The 6,621-nt window shown below is 44.0% G+C and overlaps 1 long non-coding RNA gene across 1 annotated transcript; it reads left to right on the top strand.

Moving 5' to 3' along the window:
- Positions 1-1,397: 1,397 nt before the first annotated feature.
- Positions 1,398-6,621, top strand: LOC139536139 (uncharacterized). Its single transcript, XR_011667262.1, has 3 exons — positions 1,398-3,084; positions 3,405-3,459; positions 3,886-6,621. It is a non-coding gene; the product is annotated as an uncharacterized lncRNA (long non-coding RNA).

The following is a 6,621-nucleotide window of genomic DNA, read 5'->3' as shown; positions in this document are numbered from 1 at the left end:
CCCAAAAATAACGATTTCCGATTGTTATGAAAACTTGAAATCGGCCCCGATCAATCGGCCATTCCGATTAATCGGTCGACCTCTACTGTGGATGTAACATGGTTTGTGTTACAGATCTGATGGGGTTGTTTGACAAGCACAGGTTCAGGAAGCTGCTCCTGTTCATCCTGAACTTTGAGGAGGGTGACCTGCGTACCCACCAGGACATGGACCAGCATGAGAAAGTTGTTCCGCCGTTTCAACCTGGGACCAGACATCATGGAATTCCCTGGCCATGTCTTGGCCCTGTACCGCAGTGACGAGTCAGTACAAATGTTAAACAGACAGAAAAACAGACAGGCACGCACACACACACATATTCTCTAAAGTATACGCCACAACTCAACAGAATATAAATTGAAGCCAAGATGCAAACTTTTCGAATCTCCATGGTCGTGTCCCTGCCTTCACAGCTACTTGGACCAGCCGTGCATCCAGACCATAAGACGGCTCAAGCTGTATTCTGAGTTTATGGCTCGCTAAAACTGCAGTCCCTGCCTCTTTCCATTGTGTGGGCTAGGATAACTACCCAAGGGCTTTGCCAGGTAATACACACACACATGCAGGCGCTCAAGACTGCATTAATACATTAACATCAAGTGTTTTTATGATGGTGTTGTATATGTCCCCAAAGAAAACCCTCACTATTCCTGTGTGTCTCATGTTAAGTGCATGGAGGGACCTAAATGTTAAACAGAAAGGTGGAAGATATTGTGATGTACAAGGACAAAGGTGTAGCAGTGAAATCTGAAGGAGCAGTGAGTGGTTGGTGAAGTAGAGAGTGGATAAGAGAGAAAGAGAGTGTTGAAGAGGGAATTAATGGATGAATGGATGAATGAATGAGAAATGGTAGTACATGAATTACAGAAAAGTGGGCAGAATGTCAGTAGGGTAAATTAGTAGAAGTAGAACCTAATATTTCTCTCTTTATCAAGCCGTTTCACTGTAAACAGCTGATCTAGGCTGGGTTTCTGTACAGCACTTTGAGATATCAGCTGATGTAAGAAGGGCTATATAAATATATTTGATTTGATCTCTCACCCCAGCTACGTGCTGGGTGAAGAAGGTGGGCCAGGTTACACAGGTCATCTGTTCACTGAATCATCCAATCAAATACACCCATGATGACAACTCCTGCCAAATCATCATCCCTCAAGCAAAGTCCACAGGAAATTAGGTATGGCACAATAAATACACCAGAAGTTAGACAAAGGCATACCCCAAATACCAAACCGGTTAAATGTGAATACAATATGTTAGACTTGGGATTAATCATAACTTGACCCTATTTGTTTTTCAGACATCTACAGTGGGGAAAAAAATATTTAGTCAACCACCAATTGTGCAAGTTCTCCCACTTAAAAAGATGAGAGAGGCCTGTAATTTTCATCATAGGTACACCTCAACTATGACAGACAAAATGAGAAAAAAAAATCCAGAAAATCACATTGTAGGATTTTTATGAATTTATTTGCAAATTATGGTGGAAAATAAGTATTTGGTCAATAACAAAAGTTTATCTCAATACTTTGTTATATACCCTTTGTTGGCAATGACAGAGGTCAAACGTTTTCTGTAAGTCTTCACAAGGTTTTCACACACTGTTGCTGGTATTTTGGCCCATTCCTCCATGCAGATCTCCTCTAGAGCAGTGATGTTTTGGGGCTGTTGCTGGGCAACACGGACTTTCAACTCCCTCCAAAGATTTTCTATGGGGTTGAGATCTGGAGACTGGCTAGGCCACTCCAGGACCTTGAAATGCTTCTTACGAAGCCACTCCTTCGTTGCCCGGGCGGTGTGTTTGGGATCATTGTCATGCTGAAAGACCCAGCCACGTTTCATCTTCAATGCCCTTGCTGATGGAAGGAGGTTTTCACTCAAAATCTCACGATACATGGCCCCATTCATTCTTTCCTTTACACGGATCAGTCGTCCTGGTCCCTTTGCAGAAAAACAGCCCCAAAGCATGATGTTTCCACCCCCATGCTTCACAGTAGGTATGGTGTTCTTTGGATGCAACTCAGCATTCTTTGTCCTCCAAACACGACGAGTTGAGTTTTTACCAAAAAGTTATATTTTGGTTTCATCTGACCATATAACATTCTCCCAATCTTCTTCTGGATCATCCAAATGCTCTCTAGCAAACTTCAGACGGGCCTGGACATTTACTGGCTTAAGCAGGGGGACACATCTGGCACTGCAGGATTTGAGTCCCTGGCGGCGTAGTGTGTTACTGATGGTAGGCTTTGTTACTTTAGTCCCAGCTCTCTGCAGGTCATTCACTAGGTCCCCCCGTGTGGTTCTGGGATTTTTGCTCACCGTTCTTGTGATCATTTTGACCCCACGGGGTGAGATCTTGCGTGGAGCCCCAGATCGAGGGAGATTATCAGTGGTCTTGTATGTCTTCCATTTCCTAATAATTGCTCCCACAGTTGATTTCTTCAAACCAAGCTGCTTACCTATTGCAGATTCAGTCTTCCCAGCCTGGTGCAGGTCTACAATTTTGTTTCTGGTGTCCTTTGACAGCTCTTTGGTCTTGGCCATAGTGGAGTTTGGAGTGTGACTGTTTGAGGTTGTGGACAGGTGTCTTTTATACTGATAACAAGTTCAAACAGGTGCCATTAATACAGGTAACGAGTGGAGGACAGAGGAGCCTCTTAAAGAAGAAGTTACAGGTCTGTGAGAGCCAGAAATCTTGCTTGTTTGTAGGTGACCAAATACTTATTTTCCACCATAATTTGCAAATAAATTCATTAGAAATCCTACAATGTGATTTTCTGGATTTTTTTTCTCATTTTGTCTGTCATAGTTGAAGTGTACCTATGATGAAAATTACAGGCCTCTCTCATCTTTTTAAGTGGGAGAACTTGCACAATTGGTGGCTGACTAAATACTTTTTTGCCCCACTGTATGTATGGTGTACAACGCTAACAACATGGCGTCATCGGGGATGTATATCGCCATGGTGAGCACCACTGTAGAGACCAGTAACCCAGAGAAGTAAGTGCAGCCTGGGATGGAACTGCTGGAGCCCATTCATCAGAGGTAAGTTCTACACAACCGTGGCCTAAGGTGTTCTTGCAGTCTTAGCCATAGCCCCCGGCACAAATGTTTGCGGTGTTGGCATATGTTTGAATCCGGCTACTGCCCTTTGACACAACCTCTCTATAGCTTTCTCCACGGTCATCCTCTCTCTATCTGTTCAATAGAGTCAGAAAATATCCTTAAAAGTATATATATCTTTTTTAAAGTTTCACACAACCTACTGTTACATTTAGAATCATATGTACAGTGTATTGTAATGACACACAACCAATTTCACACACAAAAGAATACACTAAAGAATTAATGTGATTGGTTTACAGATTTGTTTCTGTCAGCAACATGATGGTCCCCATTGCTGATGGAAGGAAAAGTCAGGTAAGGGGCTACCTTCAATATATTGTATTGTCCTTAAACCCACACCTAGTGACCTCGCCAAGAGGTTCAGATCTTTTGGTGTTCGAGTCAGGTTTCAGGTCCTGGTCGGGGATACTCCCTTAATTGATACACGTTAAGGACTTGGAATAGAGAAGCATGGGGACACGCTATCCTGAAAGAAAGGGGGTAGTGTATCGACCTTAAGCCAACACCTAGCAACCTTTTTGAGAGGTTTGGATCTCTTGGTGTAACTGCTAAGGGGTTGACAGTCGCTGAACCTGGGTTCAAGCCCTGGTCGAGGATACCCACCGAATTCACTATAATATATCAAAATTGTTTCAATATTCTAGGCCATTGAGTTGTACCAGGATTACAAATTGAGGAGACTCCGGTGTTGTTTATTTTGATCCCATCTCCCTTGTTCAGATCTTTGTGTCTCGCTCCTATGACGCCACGACACACTTTGAGACTGAGTGTGAGGATATCAGGGATTTCCATCGCCGCAACACAGGATGAGAATTAATCTTTGGTGACTTGTGCAGAGACTGTGATGATGGTGACGTGATGAGGACAAAAGGACGTTCCTCCCATTTTGAACATTGGTTCGATTCCCACTTGGGTCTCCTATACAAAAATGTATGCACACGCTTGGACAAAGCGTCTGCTAAATGGCAAATATTACAATAATATTATATTGCGGTTGTCTGTCATGTTTTTGTGTTTTTTAAGCAGCCCTTAGATTGACCTCTTGTATCTCCCAGAATTCCCTGCTTGACAGCTACTGTATGTCATTATAAATGTTCCATTTATCATGTGGTAGATACTCTTCTACTCTCTTTGATGGTATCGAGACTGGAGAGTGGTACGCTAAATAACTTCCTGTTGATTTAATACCCTGTCTAATAAACACCCCACTTAATTTGACTGTGGCCTGTGCATCATTATAGAGTATAGAGACAAAGTGGAGTCGCAATTCAACAGCTCAGACACAAGACGAATGTGGCAGGGTCTACAGACAATCACGGACTACAAAGGGAAAACCAGCCACTTTGTGGACGACGTCTTGCTTCCGGACAAGCTAAACACGTTCTTCGCCCGCTTTGAGGATAACACAGTACCACCAATGCAGCCCGCTACCAAGGACTGTGGGCTCTCCTCCGTGGCTGACCGTGGCCGACATTTAAGCGTGTTAACCCTCGCAAGGCTGCCGGCCCAGACGGCATCCCTAGCTGCGTCCTCAGAGCATGCGCAGACCAGCTGGCTGGAGTGTTTACGGACATATTCGATCTCTCCCTATACCAGGCTGCTGTCCCCACTCGCTTTAAGATGTCCACCATTGTTCCTGTACGCAAGAAAGCAAAGGTAACTGAACTAAATAACTATCGCCCAGTAGCACTCACTTCTGTCATCATGAAGTGCTTTGAGAGGCTAGTTAAGGATCATATCACCTCTACCTTACCTGTCACCCTAAACCCACTTCAATTTGCTTACCGCCCCAATATATCTACAGATGATGCAATCGCCATCGCACTGCACACTGCCCTATCCCATCTGGACAAGAGGAATACCTATGTAAGATTGTTGTTCATTGACTATAGCTCAGCCTTCAACACCATAGTACCCTCCAAGCTCATCATTAAGCTCGGGGCCCTGGGTCTGAACCCTGCCCTGTGCAACTGGGTCCTGGACTTCCACTTCGCTGATCCTCAACACAGGGGCCCCACAAGGGTGCGTGCTCAGCCCCCTCCTGTATTCCATGTTCACTCATGACTGCACGGCCACGCACGCCTCCAACTCAATCATCAAGTTTGCAGATGACACAACAGTAGTAGGCCTGATTATCAACAATGACAGGACAGCCTGCAGAGAGGAGGTGAGGGCCCTGGGAGTGTGGTGCCAGGAAAATAACCTCTCACTCAATGTTGGCAAAACAATGGAGCTGATAGTGGACTGATCATCGACAGGATCGCAGTGGAGCAGGTGGAAAGCTTCAAGTTCCTCGGCGCACACATCACTGACGATCTGAAATGGTCCAGATCAGGAGGCTGAAGAAATTTGGATTGGCACCTAAAACCCTCACAAACTTTTACAGATGCGCAATTGAGAGCATCCTGTTGGGCTGTATCACTGCCTGGTACGGCAACTGCACCGCCCGCAACTGCAGGGCTCTCCAGAGGGTGGTGCGGTCTGCCCAATGCATCACCGGGGGCAAACTACCTGCTCTCAATGACACCTACATCACCCAATGTCACAGGAAGGCCAAAAATATCATCAAGGACAACAACCACCCAAGCCACAGCCTGTTCACCCTGCTATCATCCAGAAGGCGAGGTCAGTACAAGTGCATCAAAGCTGGGACCGAGAGACTGAAAAACAGCTTCTATCTCAAGGCCATCAGACTGTTAAATAGCATTCACTAGGCGGCTTCCACCCGGATATTTAACCCTGCACCTTACAGGCTGCTGACCCATATACATAGACTTGAAATCATTGGCCACTTAATAATGGAACACTATTCACTTTAATGTTTACATATTTTTGCTTTACTCATCTCATATGTATATACTGTATTTTATTCTACTGCATTTTAGTCTAATCCACTCCAACATTGCTCTTCTTAATTTGTATATATTTCTTAATTCCATTCTTTTACTTTTAGGTTGTGTGTATTGTTGTGAATTGTTAGATATTACTGCACTGTTGGAGCTAGAAACGCACGCATTTCGCAACACCCGCAATAACATCTGCTTAACATGTGTTTGTGACAAATAAAATTTGATTTGATTTATATTCTTCCGAGTTTAGTGTATTAGGAGTATGTGATTGCGTGTGAATGAATGGTTGAATGATTGAATGAATGGCCATGTGTTTGTGTGGTGAAGCAAAACTAGAATGATGATTAGTTGATACACGTATCCTGCAGATTATCTCTGAGAAGAACAAAGCCATGGAATTGCGTTACATATTGCATTATGTTGTATTGTGAGACCGATAGAGAAACGGGTGGTTCGGAGAGGTAAGGGTAGAAGATAGACAATGAGATTAGAGGTTTACTAATCCAAATGAAGGACAGTCACCTTGGGTATATCCCATATGCTCTCACTCACTGAATTATTGATATGAATCAATGTCTTTCTGTTCCATTTAGTAAATTGCTCATGA

This window comes from Salvelinus alpinus, chromosome 12, assembly GCF_045679555.1.
Source record: "Salvelinus alpinus chromosome 12, SLU_Salpinus.1, whole genome shotgun sequence".
Taxonomy (NCBI): Eukaryota; Metazoa; Chordata; class Actinopteri; order Salmoniformes; family Salmonidae; genus Salvelinus; species Salvelinus alpinus.
This window is presented reverse-complemented; position numbering and strand designations above follow the sequence as displayed.